The sequence below is a fragment of the Puma concolor genome, chromosome B1, assembly GCF_028749965.1.
Source record: "Puma concolor isolate L17-30 chromosome B1, mPumCon1.1.hap2, whole genome shotgun sequence".
In the NCBI taxonomy this organism is placed as follows: Eukaryota; Metazoa; Chordata; class Mammalia; order Carnivora; family Felidae; genus Puma; species Puma concolor.
In genome coordinates this window covers 10,850,267-10,866,078 of record NC_141670.1, presented here as the reverse complement: position 1 = coordinate 10,866,078, position 15,812 = coordinate 10,850,267, and positions in this window count along the sequence as shown.

Below are 15,812 nucleotides of genomic sequence, written 5' to 3'. Positions count from 1 at the left end.
TTTATAAACTTTAATGACCTATTCAGTCAAGTGATATTCCATTGTTGTTTTAATGTTTATTTATTATCCTGATAACTAACAAATTTGAGTATCTTCCACTGGCTTTTTAGTAGTTCTTCTTAAATTGTTTGTTAATATCTTCTACCCAGTTTTATTAGATTTTCTAATTTTCCTGATTTGCAGCAATTCCTAAATATTTATTCCTTCATTAATTTACTTAAATACCCAGTGATTACTTCCTTTGTGCCAGACACTGTTCTAGACTCCAGAGATATAGTAGTGGCCAAAAAAGAATAATAATAATAATTAAAATAAAAAATAAATAAATAAATAAATAAAATCATATTCTCTTAAGTTTCCATCTTAAATAGAAAGATAGACACTTCTTCCTAATCCTAAGTTAATAAAGAAGATATATAATTTAAAAAAAACATAATGTGAAAAATCATCATGTTGAAGAGTAATATGTATTAACCAGAAAAAAGAGAAATGCAGAAGACAAAGATAAAATTTCACCTAACGGAAGCAGCAGTGGCACTGAAATTTTACATAAAAGGATAAATGATTCACATAAATGATTCCTATGGAGAAAGATAGTTTTTTAATGAAAACATGAAAAAATGTATTCTGATATGACGTGGTTTGGGTACTGTTAATATATCTTTCCAGTACATCAACCCATTGCATGGTACATGCTATGTTGTGTTGCACAAAATTTTTAATTTGGATGTTGCAATTAGTCAATTTTTTGGCTTTTGGTTTGTAGTTGAGGGGTTTGGTTTAGAAAACGCTTCCCTGGTGCAAGTCACAGATGTTCTCCATTTGTGTTGCTTACAAATGTAAAATGAATTCCAAATGGGCTTCCTGTCAACCTACCACTTCCTCTTCCTTGAATCAATACTTCAAAATAGAATGAAAGGAGGGGTTCTGACAACAGACAGCCTCTTTAGTTCCCATAACATTATACCTTGTTAAAAATGGGGTTGTAGAAAACCATTTTGTTCTCAATGTGTTATATATGGTAGACATTCCTAAATGATTGCAATACACAGACATTTTGGTATTATTAGAAAATAATTAAGGGACTGGGCGCCTGCGTGGCGCAGTCGGTTGAGCGTCCGACTTCAGCTCAGGTCACGATCTCGCGGTCCGTGAGTTCGAGCCCCGCGTCGGGCTCTGGGCTGATGGCTCAGAGCCTGGAGCCTGCTTCCGATTCTGTGTCTCCTTCTCTCTCTGCCCCTCCCCCATTCATGCTCTGTCTCTCTCTGTCTCAAAAATAAATAAACGTTAAAAAAAATTTTTAATAAAAAAAAATAATAATTAAGGGAGATAATGGGACCAACTCATGTATCCTAGACAACTTCATGTGCCAAATCAGAGATACGTGCTGCCAGTGACTCTATTTAATTTAATCCTTCAGGCACCTGTTTGATACAGATATCATTAAAATTTTCCAGTTGACACTGACAGAAAGTTTGAATGGCCAGTGTCACATAATCACTTTTGATACAGACTGATTCAAACTCAAATTTCTGACTCTCTCTCCATTATCATAATGTTAAAGATAATACCTAATATTTATTAAGTGGTAAGTTGACTAAATATATGTGTATATTTTCCCACTTAATGTTCAAAGCAATATATAGAATTGAGGAATTTGAGGTACTAAGGGGTTAAGTAAGATTCCCAAAGTTAAATGTCTATATTCAGTTGAGGATTTCAAATTTACGCAATCTCTTTCCAGGACCAATTGTCATCCTCTTTATAATTCCTCTCTCTCTCTCTCTCTAATTTCCCCCATCCTTTTTATTCTTTTCAAAGTAAGTTTTCTTGCTTTATTTAGTAACTTCCTATACTATTTAAATTTTTCAAAATTGTGTGTGTAAGAAGTTTACCAAAGATTGTCAGTTCATCCCACTGGGATATAAATAGGACATTATTTGTTCTTTCAAATAACCACCCCAAATCCACTTTGTAAAAACTCCCTTTTCCATTAGGTAGCCTCTCCAAAAATGGTATCTTAATTGACAAATCTCAGCTATATTATAAATATTTTTTCTACAGTGTCATTTTACTGTTTAAGACTTGGCTCTTTGCTATTAAACCCCTATAACTTAGTCAGGTGTAGACTCCTCCACCTGTAAACCCTTGTTGGAGCTCTGGCTCCTGAAGTGAGAAGATGGTCTTGCTCTGCCTTTCTGAGACTTCCCCTGTGTCTACTAGAAAAGCAAATAACAAGAGGAGAAAAGGACAGATATTTCCTAAAGTAACTGGATATCATTACAGTCCTCTCCCTACTTAGCTGTATATTATATTGTTCATTTGATATTCAATATCAAGCATTTTCTGAGGCCAATTCTCAAGCCTCCACCTCCTTTGCCTCTTAGGAAAAGGAGAATTGTGGAGGAAAGAGGGAAGGAATACATATCTTTCTCTCCCTGCTTTCGAACCTCGCTTTCTCTGGCTTTAAAAAAAAAAAAAAAGAATCCTCTTTCTCATTAATAAAAAGGTGAGTATAATCTATATAAATTTCAACAGAGGGTAGCAAATGCCGATTGTTGCTTTCTGTAGCCTTCCCTTTAAGTAAGGAAAGCATGTCTCTTGGTAACCCTACAGGTGATCCCACTTTTTAACACTGAATTTCACAAAGGCTGACTTGTATTTATCCTTCTAATCTTCTCATGTTTCCTGGGTGATGAAAATAATTGTAGATGGTAAACAGATTCACCTCTAAGATGTGAAGGTCTAGGACAAGAAGGCAAATGGTGGCCAACTTCCTATAGATCTACATATTTAAGAGTTATCAAGCATAGAACAGACAGTTAAATATTGTTTCCTACCTTGCAAAATATGCGTTCTTAACAACTTGAAAAGATAGGTTTAATTTTAGAGCTCTCAGTCTTTCTCAGTATTCCTAATTGTAACTTGGTTATCTGGGGAGCCATCTCCATCCCTGCACCCTGATCCCCCAGAGCTCATTTGCCCCATTGTCTCCTCACCCCTTGCAATCACATGTAGTCAGTCCAGCCTGCATATTTAAGCTTGGTTCACTCTCTTCTCTTTGGCCACCCTTCAGGCATGCATACTGCTGTGGAGTTAAATCTAAGGAGATCAGACAGGAAAAGAGAAACATAAAGGCCTGGGAAACAGGTTTAGAACCATTTGGTGAAGGCATTCTGGAGTCCTGTGAAACAAGAGACTGGTCTAGAAAGGAGGAGAGGGTTAGCTCAAATCTGAAGTGGGTCTATTTCCAATGCTCTTTGTTCCACTGGGAAGCAGGGAGAAGGGCCAGTCCACACAGCTCTCAAATGCAGGTCAGCGGGCCTGTAGGGATGGTTCTTTAACCTGAACTTACCAAGCCTTTTCCTTTCTCAAAAGAGGGAGCAGCAAATAGCTGGCCCCAGTTGTGTCTACTTCTCAAAACTTAGTGTGACACTTGGCCTCCTTTGTGTCAGATGGAAGCTTAAATTCTATTTTCAGGAAAGCCAAGACAGTCTTAAATTAAATCCTGAATCATATTTTGTTTTCTTCTTTAAAATGTCAAAAACTGGAAGTAATGGCCCATTATGCCCTTCATATTTTTTTTTCCTCTGTAACTTTCTGTATTAAGTAACTATCTGGTAAAATTATACCAAATCAAATACAGGTTAAGGGCTAAGATGCTTGATTATTGGTGCCTAAATTTTAGTTGTTCATGGTCTCTCTCCTTCAGGAAATGGTGATTCAGTTCATTTGAAGGAAGCCCCCAGTCACACAGTTATTTTGAAACTAGCGGCCCACTGACCACAAATAGGAGTAAAGCCTATATACACACACGACTTGCATTACATTTAAATAGATAGCTCTCTGATTCTAATTCAGCAATATTGGCCTCAAGAACTGGGACATAACAAGAAATAAATATTTGATCTTTGTCCCAGGATTCTGGCTCTCTCAATCCTGAAAACCCTTGGAATCTCCAGAGTGACGAGTGCCTCTTGTATGTTAAAAAGGTGACTGGTGACTATGGTCCCTTACATAATTTCAGGATGGGGGCTAGTCACCAGAAAAACTAAGGATGACTAGAAGACTGGAACTTTCAGCCCCACACTTGACCTGTGTGGAGGTGAAGAGTGTCTGAAGATTGAGGTAATCACCAAAGGCCAATAATTTGATCAATCATGCCTATTTAATGAAATCTCCATAAAATCCCTGAACTATGGGGCTTTGGAAACTTCAAGTTGGTGAATACATTGAGGTGCTGTGGAGGTGTTGAGCCTGGAGAGGGCATGGGAGCTCTATACCCCTTCCCCACACTTTGCCCTGCATATCTCTTGCATTTAGTCCATTTCTGAGTTATACCTTTACAGTAGTCCTGTAACAGTAAATTAAGCACTTTCCTGAGGTCCGTGAATCATTCTAGTAAACCTGGGGAGGGGGCTGTGGGAATTCTATGAGTTTATAGCTGGTAGATCAGAAGTATAGGTGACAAGTTGAGACTGATGACTGGCATCTGAAGTGGACATCTTAAGTCTTACAGGACTATTCTCTTAACTTGTGGATCTAATTTAACTCCAGGTAGATAGTGTCAGAGTTATATTGAATTGTGAGACACAAAGCTGGTTTTGGAGAGCTGGAGAAGTGGTAATGGAAAAGACCACTCATCAAAAGTACTGCAAGTAAAACCACTTCATTCTTTTTTTTTAAGTTTATTTATTTATTTTGAGAGGAAGAGAGAGAGAGAGCTTGAGCAGGGGAGAGGCAGAGAGAGAGGAAGAATCCCAAGCAGACTCCATGCTCAGTGTGAACCCCAATGTGGGGCTTGATCCCATGACCATGAGATCATCACCTGAGCAGCGATCAAGAGTCAGCCATTTAACCGACTAAGCCATCCAGGCACCACTTCATTTTTATTGTTTCAGTTATGAAAATTAAAAAAAAAAAAAGATACATTGAAATACTTGACATTGATGGTAACATCATCCTTATACATGTTGAATACCTGTTCCATAGCTGAATTATGAGTCTTGCCACTGATTGTGACTTGAAAATTGAAACTTAAAATTCTAATTAAATTTTGAAAATTTGAATACCACATCTCTGCCAAAGGACATTGTTATTTTTACAAAAGTGCTGGCATAAGTTTTTGTCTCCTACATTTCCTGTTACTAGTAAATTAGCTAGTTATTTTATTCTGCATTTCTGACTTCACTACGGCAGCCAGTACATATTTCGTTCTATGATTTATTTTTGTGTGCTGGTCTGTCTTGTCTGAATTGCAATAGATATAGCACCACAAGAAAAAAAAATCTGAAAACCGTGTGTTTCAAGATCTGAAAAATATTGAATTTGTGACCTGGTGGTTTCCATGAGAAAGTAATGGAATTTCAAGGTTTGCATTTCTCTTCTGCCTCATTCATTAGCTTTTTGCAGACAACCAGCTAAGAGTTTTCATGCTGAGAAATGGAATGCTGAGAAAGATTGATTCTCATTTTGGTCTTCCACATAAAAACAACTTTGATTTACTGAACTTTGAAAAAAGAAATGTCAAAACTGACATATTTCAGACAGAAAATTTTCTTCATTAAAGTGGCACTTAAATTCTTAACCAAATGCAACAAACAACAACAACAAAAAAAGGTAAATGTGTTGCTTAAGGAATAATGTGTCATCTTTTAGAATGGTAAGTGTGTGAAATGTTTTCCCTGTAAAGTACTTCTATTGATTTATCAAATACACAGAAGGATCCTAAATCCATTAAAAAGAACTGGGATGTCAGTGCTAAGTAATAGTAAGGAAAGTATGAATAATAAAAATAAATGCTGTTTAAAGGCAAACTATACCCTTGTGGTTTGGTTGTCACTAGTACCCCTAAGTGATACCGTGGCCATATTACAATGCAGTTGTGTGAACAGGCAAAGAAAAGCTTCTAAGCTTATGTGTTCTTCCTTATCTACCTCGCCATCCACAATGGACTTATTTTAATAACAAGTCTGAAAACAGTATTCCTTTTATTTCCTGGCATAACAGGCTTTTAAATTTTTTATTTTCATTTTTTAAGTTTATTTATTTATTTTGAGAGAGAGAGAAAGAGAGACAGAGAGGGGGGCAGAGAGAAAAAGAGAATATCTCAAGCAGGCTTTTGGGCTATTCTGTGCTGAAAGCATAGAGCCTCACAGGACTTGGCCTCACCAACCATGAAATCGTGACCTCAGCCGAAATCAAGAGTCAGATACTTAACAGACTTAGCCACCCAGGTGCCCTATAACTGACTTTTTTAGAAGGCAACTAAAATGAGGTCATTCCTTGCGGCAGGGAAATCTTGTTTATTGGTGTTTTCTGATACCCAAATAATCATATTATTTCATAAATATAACAGAATATCAACTATCATCATCATAGAAAAGAGGATATGAAAAGCCTATTTCAAATGATTGTATGACTTAAACTTTAGTTCTGTTTTTTATATCTCCTCATTAATGATGAACCTGTTAGAACAGGTGGTATGCTTTTTTATAATTTTTTTTTGAAAGTGACACAGAGCATGCACAGGGGAGATACAGAGAGAGGGGGAGACACAGAAACTGAAGCAGTCTCCAGACTCCAAGTTGTCAGCACTGAGCCTGACGCAGGGCTCGAACTCATGAACTCAGAGATAATCCCTGAGGCACCCATGCACCCCCAGGTGATATCCTTTTTGCAGTGATTTCAGTGTTGGTGCATGAACATTTTATTTGAGGTAGTAGCTGAAATAGGACTTTGTATTTAAAATATAACATAAATTTTATAATCTTGCTCATTGTTAATTGCTATTTTAATAAAAATAAAACAATGTACTAAAAACATTTATGTTTGCCAAATGAAATATGACTTGACTCTAAAGATTCAAGATGTTTTGCAGGACTGGTTTACAAAGTGCTGATTGGTTACTTATCTGTGCATTATCTTTTCCCACCTTCATCTGCCTCCACTCTGATTTTTTCCCTCACTCTCAGGCTATGCTGATTCTGCTGCTGGATCATGGCCATGTGACCCAGGCTTGTCCAATCTGTGCCTCACTTGCTGGAAACTACAGTGATTGGTGGAAGAAACACTACATGATCCAATCAGATATTTTTCTGATAAAAATATTTTTCTGATAAAAATCCAGCATTTTTCTTAAAACATACAGATGAGAGCATAGGTTGGGAGCTTCTACAGGCTAAGAGGGGAGAGCCTTCTTGTAAACAAAACAAATGGAGATGAGAGTAGAATTAAAAGATCAAGAGTGGGTAATTGGATTCTGACATTGCTTGAGGTTCGAGATCCAACCATGCCTGAAATTAATGATACTCTCTGGACTTTCCAGTACTTAAGCCAATATATTCTCTCCCTTTTTTAAAGCCTTCTTTTCCTATAGTTTACGACAAAAAGAATCATAACTAATACCATTTACTCACATAATAGCCATGGATAAATTTGAGAAATCTAACTCATTAACCTCTAAGTGATTTTCCCTGTTGGACACACGTGCTAATGCTGGGCAACTATGCAACAGAGATCATTACTACAGAGATCATTGCCTTCAAGGAGTCTGTATTTAAAAAAGAAAAACCAAATAGTTAAAGCACCATATAAGTTTAAATGTATCTGTAATCTTTTGCATCATAATGAAGTTACGTGATCTTGAGATCTGGATATTTGCTGTGATTAGAACATTAGTTTACCTCTGAGAAAGTCACTTTTCTTTTGCATTCTGACATTCAAATTATACTGGCCATTGAAAATGATAGGAATGATTGCATTTAGAAAACAATTGAAGGTCATTTCCATGTATTTTATATGCCAGCACTTAATGCAAATTGATGTCCCCTAAGGTAGTGGCAACCTACATAAGACTGTGCATGTGTGTGACTCTCACTTGATGTTTCTTTAACTGTACTTGCTGGAAATTGATTGTATTTGCTTCCGCTCCATGAAAGCTCTTCCCCAAATCTACTTAATCCAAGAAGATGAACTGCAACATCCTACATGGGTTTTTTAAGGGGAAATCATACAATTTCTTGTTTGAAATAGTAAGCATCTAGCCAAATATATCCCTTGGCCATTTAAGTGGAGTTGACTGGTCCAAGCAACAAAGGCTAGAATCTTATAAAAGCCCAGTAATGGGACATAGTTGTCCAGTGTTTACCCTCACTCAAAACCTGATTGTTTGTTGCAATCTGCAATTTTGTATTTTTTTTTCTTTTCTGTTTTTCTCTTTCATGCCTATAATTTATTTTCCTTTTCTTTCTTTTTTTGACTATCATTCCTTCCTGACCTCTAACTCTCGGACACCAAGATTACTGATATGTGCTCAGGAGAAATTTTTCTTGATAGTCAAAGGAACCTATGAGTTAGTATCCAGCTCTATAAATTTGTTACTGTTTCTATTTGGCCTTCTGGGAACTTTGCAATAATACTCCTTGTTTGAGCTCTGGTCTCATGGGACCCACACAGTTTGGGCCAATAATACACTGTTGGCTCCTATTATGGAATTAGAAGTCCTTCATCCCCTTTTTCGGCAACTACAGTTAAAGCTGGGATTGTGTAGTGAAAATGATTCCATAGCTATCATTTGTGTCCAAGCAGACTCTAAATTGTTTCAAGGTAAGGCAAGGTAAAAAAAAGTCCTCTTCTCCTAGAGATATATTTACTTGGCTGGCAACGAGATTGAGGCTTTTTCTCAATTTTTTTTTTCTTCTTTTGCTGAGAGCTCAGAGTTTAAACTATTACACAGCTGCCAAGGAATGAGTGTTTACTAGATTTCTACATGTGAATGTGAAAAGAGAAGTCTATCATTTAAGGAACACGTGTGTGAGGGCATTGCAAGATGTAAGGAAGTATGGAACAAAAGAATATTGTTGTTTATTTTTGGAAAAGTAGCTCACTCTAGACATTAGTGCACACACAGTAGATAAAGCTCACTTTTTTCTTTTTTTAAAAATTTTTTTTTCAACGTTTTTATTTATTTTTGGGACAGAGAGAGACAGAGCATGAACGGGGGAGGGGCAGAGAGAGAGGGAGACACAGAATCGGAAACAGGCTCCAGGCTCTGAGCCATCAGCCCAGAGCCTGACGCGGGGCTCGAACTCACAGACCGCGAGATCGTGACCTGGCTGAAGTCGGACGCTTAACCGACTGCGCCACTCAGGCGCCCCGAAGCTCATTTTTTTTCTTATCAAAACCATGGCCCAAGGCTCAATGCACTCTCTACAGTGACAATCTTTAAACATTATATGAGGACAAATCCTTCTTATTTCTGATTTAGCTAAATCCTGGCACTCTTAGAATCTGAGCTTCAAATAAAATATTTCATTTATACTAGTGGTTCTACTGAAATATTCTTAAAAATAATTATTTATAAACTTACACATTTTGATTTACATTTTAACCTTCCTTTGGGTTCTCAGTAGTTGAATGATTTATTGATTAATAGTTTAAATCTCTCTATACTAAATAGATAATTTCCCCATAAATATTCACTTGTTCAAATAACCCTGTTTCCTGTCAAAGTGCTTCTGATATTTTATAGAAGCACAGGATTATTTTTTCTCCAATTTTCTATATGTGTAATTTACAAGACAATATTTTTTTGAAAAATTCGCCCATGCAAACTCTTTGATCTAATTGATCAGGTCAGATCCAAATGAAAAATATACTTGCCTAACTCTTTCATCATTAAGATTCATATTATCTTCACAAGCATTTGCAAAGAACTGCTCATATACAATAACTCAGATTCACTTTTGACTAGACCTCCTGACTAAAGTACATTTATTATCTAATATTCATCTTTGGAGTTAGTTATTTTCATGCAGTATCTCTGTTCTCAGTTCAATTAGGCTTTGCTTCTCCCAGTTTGGAGTACAAATAGCAGGGGTGGCTGGGTGGCTCAATTGGTTAAGTGTTGGACTATTATTTTTGGCTTAGGTCATGATCTCATGGTTTGGGAGTTTGAGCCCAGCATTCGGCTCTATGCTGACAGTGTGGAGCCTGCTTGGGATTCTCTCTCTCTGCCCCTCTTCACACGTGTTCTCTCTCTTAAAATAATTTTTTTTTAAAGTATAAACAGCAATATAGCTAGAGATTTATAACCCCAAGTTATTTTTTTCAACATTTTAACAGGTTATGTAGGTATATAAAACTAACGATGTGAATACTGAAATGCTGAAATTCTTAACTTTTGAAATTATTAATTTGAAATTAAGTTTTATTAATTTCCCTTATCCGTAAGTATTTGGGAGACCTTAATATAATTTTAATATCAGGGTCATAAAAAATGCTTGCCAATGAAACTATTCAACTCAATCTGCCTGCGTTTGAATTCTGGCTCCCTTCCTTCTTCCTTGCCTGACCCGGAGCTATTTATGTGTCCTGTTAATGAATCCTATCACTGAAACAATGATAAAATGTGGAAAGTCATTCCTATATCATAAGTTTGTTTTTATGAATAAATAAAAGAGTAAAAAATGCTTAGGATATTATCAGGCATGATGTAAGTATTTAATAAGCTCCAACTAATAGTTTCAACAGTTATAATAGGTACTGTTGTCGGGTGCCCCAAGTGCTGTGTCAGCACAGACGATGACCGTGGTGGCACATAAGTTGACTGCAGGCACAAAGAAGTGTCTTATATGACACAGAGCTCAACCGAACTTTGAAGGGTTGGAGCTTCTTACAGAAAAACAAATTGTACATTTGTAGATATTTCCTTAGAACACATTTGTAAAATTGTAGATTCAAAAGATATATAGTAAATTACAAAACTCAAGCTTTTTTTTCAATAGCTAAATGAATGTTATCATTTATTGGTGGACATGGAATTAGTATAGTTTGGGAGAAATTATTCATTGCATCAAAATCCTTAAATATTCTTCTACTTTTTATGTGGGTTATTCTGCTTATGGGACTTTGTGTTAAATCAGAAAAATCAAAGTAGACAGGATAAATGCAGGATGAAGCTTCTTAAATAATAACAGATAGCATCAAACAAATGGCGGGGATGCTTTAGATAGGAGCAAAGTCACTTTTTCCATTATATTGTGAAGTAAAGCAGGGTATCTGGGTACAGATACAGATAGGATGGTTGCTTTGGTGATAGGACGGTCTCTGCAAACTTAACCTAATTTTAACATAAAGGCTTGAGGAGAGATTATCAGGAGAGAATAGGGATACTGTCTTCAGAAGGGAAGAGAAGTGTGCCATCTCTGTCAGAGAATGTATCAGACATGTGTAGAAGGGTATTCTGACAGTGCGTAGTCCCCACTTAATATTTGTGGCCATATATATATTTAATGGACATCAATCAAACCACCTGCACCACTTGCTTTCGCAAAACTGAGCTGAAGGGCAGGAATAAAATGGGTGAATATTTAGGTTTACTGGAAAGTTTTGCCTAGCCAAATGCAGTGACAGAAGCTGCATCAGGAGAGTCCAGGAATGTTGGAAGACGATGATTATAATATACAAATGTTCATTCGAGCTTAATAAGGGAAAATGTAAGGACGCGAGGGCAGTGACAGAAGGTGAAAAGCAAGTCATACCACTGGATGTAAAGTCACTATGTTGAATGGGGAAACCATGTGGGAGTCAAAGAGCTGAGAAAAACAGGAAGTGAAGTGGAGAGAGCATCATAAAGATCAAGATTTCTGAATGTATGCCATTATTAGTGAGAGTAAGGTATGTAGATTTCAAGTACTTATTTTATTGTTATTTGGCAGGCACTATTCTAGTCACTAGCTACATCAGTGAATAAAAAAGCTTACACCATAGAGAAGGAAAATGTAGTTACCATAATAAATCCAGTACTAACATGTTAGTAGTTTTTATGTTATGTTAGAAAGCTATACATACTGAGAAAAATAATCAAGGAGACTTCCACTTACAACCAAGATGGAGTAATGGGGACCAGATTTATCCTCCAAACTTAAACAACGAATATAAACAGACAGAATAAAAGAAAACAAGAGTTTGCAGGATACTAAGCATCAAAGAAATGAAGAAGGAAATCTCCAAGATAGGAGAAACAAAGAGGTGAGTCTTTTGAATGCCCTAATTTACTGTCTTGAGATAGTTTCCAGGTCACAGTGCAAGGGGGAACATGAATGGGACCCAGCAGCCTCCCCGAGTTGAGGATGCAGAGATGAGAGTTTGGGGAGAACATAAAAAGGCAGCTAGAGTATGCAGGACAGATAAAAAGCTGTACAGATACGACTCCCAAGATCAGCAAAACATCCCCTGAAGTTTTCAGCTCAGCAGTGATCAGCACAGGTATGTAAGGAAACAAGAAAATGAAGAAAGAAAGTCCAAAAAGATTAGAGTTAGCAATGTCTGGTGCTCTCAGAGGACCGGAAATAGTGCCTATGCCCAGAAGACAGATTGGAAAACCTCAAACTTCAGGGAGTATTGGGTAGAACAGAGAGAAAGGTTTGGCTCAGCAGGGGAGAATAATTACCTCCAAATTGAATACTGCTCAGTTCCTACCTAACAGATTTTGAAAGTGATACCCCAAAGGATAAAACCATTTCTGAGTAACTTAACTGTGACCCAGAAAAAAAAAATCTCAAGAATACTTATAAAAATGCAAAAATATTTAATATGTAGATTCCTTAGGATTTTTCAAACATACAATTATTAATTTACAATTCTTTCTTTTTTTCTTACCTTTAGTCTTTTAATTCTTTTTATTGTTTTACTATACTCAGCAGGGCCTTTAAATTAGGGGTTGACAAACTATTACGCACACGTCAAACGTGGCCCACCATCTGTTTTTGTACCCAGAATTTTACTACAATATAGAAATGCCCGCCCATTTATGTGTTGTCTCTGTTTTGTCCTATAAAGGCTAAATTATTGAGTAGTTGTGACAAAGACCTTAGGATCTGCGAAGACTAAATGTTTACTATTTGGCCTTTAAAAGAAACAATTTACCAACCTCTGTTTTAGTAGATTGTGGAATATAATTTGTATCATTGGGTAACTATATCTAGATAACAAAGGTAAAGCTTTTTAAAGTGTCTTCCCGTATGACTTTCCCTCAGTTTTATGTACACACACTGAATCTTTAAATTTTTTTTTTTCAACGTTTATTTATTTTTGGGACAGAGAGAGACAGAGCATGAACGGGGGAGGGGCAGAGAGAGAGGGAGACACAGAATCGGAAACAGGCTCCAGGCTCTGAGCCATCAGCCCAGAGCCTAACCCGGGGCTCGAACTCACGGACCGCGAGATCGTGACCTGGCTGAAGTCGGACGCTCAACCGACTGCGCCACCCAGGCGCCCCAACACACTGAATCTTTAGACTTACCTTCTATCTCTTGTTTCCTAGGAGACAATATCAAAGAATGTGCGTTGAATTTGTTTCAAATGCATTTTAAGGATCTATTGAGAATATCATATGATATTTCCCCTTGTATTTGTTAATGTAATGTCACAGGATAGATCCCATAGGATACATATTTTGAGATAAGAATTTGCATGCAGAGTATTCATAAGGAAATGTTCTTAGAATCCAAACCTGAAAAGAAATTTAAAAAAGCAGTGGGAGAATTTGAGCTGCATTAGTATGAAAATAAAGGTTTTAGACATCTCCTGGGAAATTGTGGCATTCTGATGGCCCTACAGAGTTTTCCTTAATCAGAAGTAAAAGTAGCATAGGATTCAGGATGCTTCCAAAAGCATTTGGACAAGGTGGCTTATCCAAAAAGGATTTGGATAAGATGGCTTTCTTCAGACAAATGCAATTTCCATAGAGGAAGGCAGTTAAGATCTATCAGCCACCAACACTTCATTCAGCAGCTGGCCAACTAAGTGTTTCAGTTTAGTGGATGAATGTATTCAGGTGACTTCTCACAATATACACTCCATTACAACAAGTCATTGCATTGATTGGTTTAGAGCTATTTAACCAATTTTGCATTATGGTATTAAAACTCCACATGATCATGATATAGTATCCCTTAAACACATTGCCGGAATTAATTTCCTAATATTTGGGGTAGGATTGTTGCCTGTATATTTATGAAAGTAAATATAATTTCCCTCTTTTGTTGCTCAAGTTTTCATATTTAACATAGATTCTCTCATAAAAAGAGCTGAATGATGTGCTACTTTTGTTCTCCAAAAGGGTTTATATGGGATTGGCTTATTTCTTTCTTTAAAGGTTGAGAAGAATATATTCACGAACCTATCTGGGCCTAAGGAATATTTTTAAGTCAAATAAAAACAAACTAGATTAAGTAACAAATTTAATTAATTTACATCTGTGTGTGTTTAGGCATGCTCATTTCTGGAGACCAAAAACATCGCTGTCCACCAGTCAAATGTTGATCAGTTGATCAAAGAGTTTAACTCAGGTCAGTCTCACGTTGGGCCCAGCTGGTTCTCAAACTCATTTTTTTATTTCTCCAGTTCCAGAATGCATATAATTGGAGTAGCCATATAAACAACTGGCAGAATCCCCACACTGTTCCCATGACCTGTGGTTTAATGATTTACTATGGTAGGAAAGTCCAATGGAAAATTAATACAGCTTCCTTTACCCACAAAAAATAGTAAATCAAGAGCAATGCCACATTCCTGGAGGACTGAAGCAAAATTAGTGCCACCATGAAGAAAGTGAAGGGTGTAGGAGAGATGATTCTCAGCGTATTCATATTTAACATATCCAGTCGGCCTGTGCAGTAAACAAACAGATGTTCGAGAATGACACTGGATTACTGTAAACTTAGTCAGGTAGTGTCTTCCCATGTAGCTTCCCCTCTGGATGTGGTTTTGTTGCCTCAGAAAATTAACACATCCTCTGGTACCTGACATGCTGCTATAGATTTAGCAAATTCTTTTTTTCTCTCTAGATTACCAGGAACAATTTGTTTTCAGCTAGCAAGGCTGATAATACACTTTCATCAACCTAACTTAGGGGTATATCAACTCTCCAGCTCTTTGTCATCATTTAGTCTACAGGGACCCTGATGGATTTTCCTATCTATAAGATGCAGTGGTGGTCTATTATATTGATGATCTCTCTCTCTCTCTCTCTCTCTCTCTCTCTCTCTCTCTCTCTCTCTCTTTTATTGAACCTAGTCAGCAAGAAGTAGCCACTACTATAGAGATGTCAGAAGTGGGAAATAAAACTTAGAAATTCAGAGACCCTCCACATCAGTGAAATTTCTAGGGAACCAGTGGTGCAGGACATATTTAAATATACCTTCTAAGGAGATGGTATTTTATTGCATCTGCTCTCTCCTACCACCAAAAAAGAGGCACAGCACTTTGGATTTGAAGGCAACATATTCCTCATGTTTGTGTGCTACTTGGGTCCCTTTCCACAGAAACCCCAAAAGCTGATAACTCTGAGTTAATAACAGAAGGTTCTGCAACAAGTCAAGGCTGATGAGCAAGATCCTTTGTCTCCTGAGCCAGAGGATCCAGCAGACTCAATGGTGCCTGAAGTATCAATGGTAGATGCACTACTGACATCCTTTGCAGGTCCCTACAGATGAATTACAGTACAGACGCTTAGGATTTTGAATCAAAGCTCTGCCTTCCTCTGTAGATTGACTACTCTCCTTTTGATAAGACAGTGGCCTGCTACTTAGTCTTAGAAGAGACTAACTACTGAACCATAGGCCACCAAATTATTCTGGGATGTGAGATTTCCATCATGACGTGGCTGTGGTCGGATACACCGAGGTATAAAGTTAAGTATGCACCATAGTCCTCCATCATCAAATGGAACACAAGATTGGGTTTGAGCAGGTCCTAAAGGCATAGGTAAGTTACATGAAAAAGTGGCCCAAATGCACTTGGTCCTA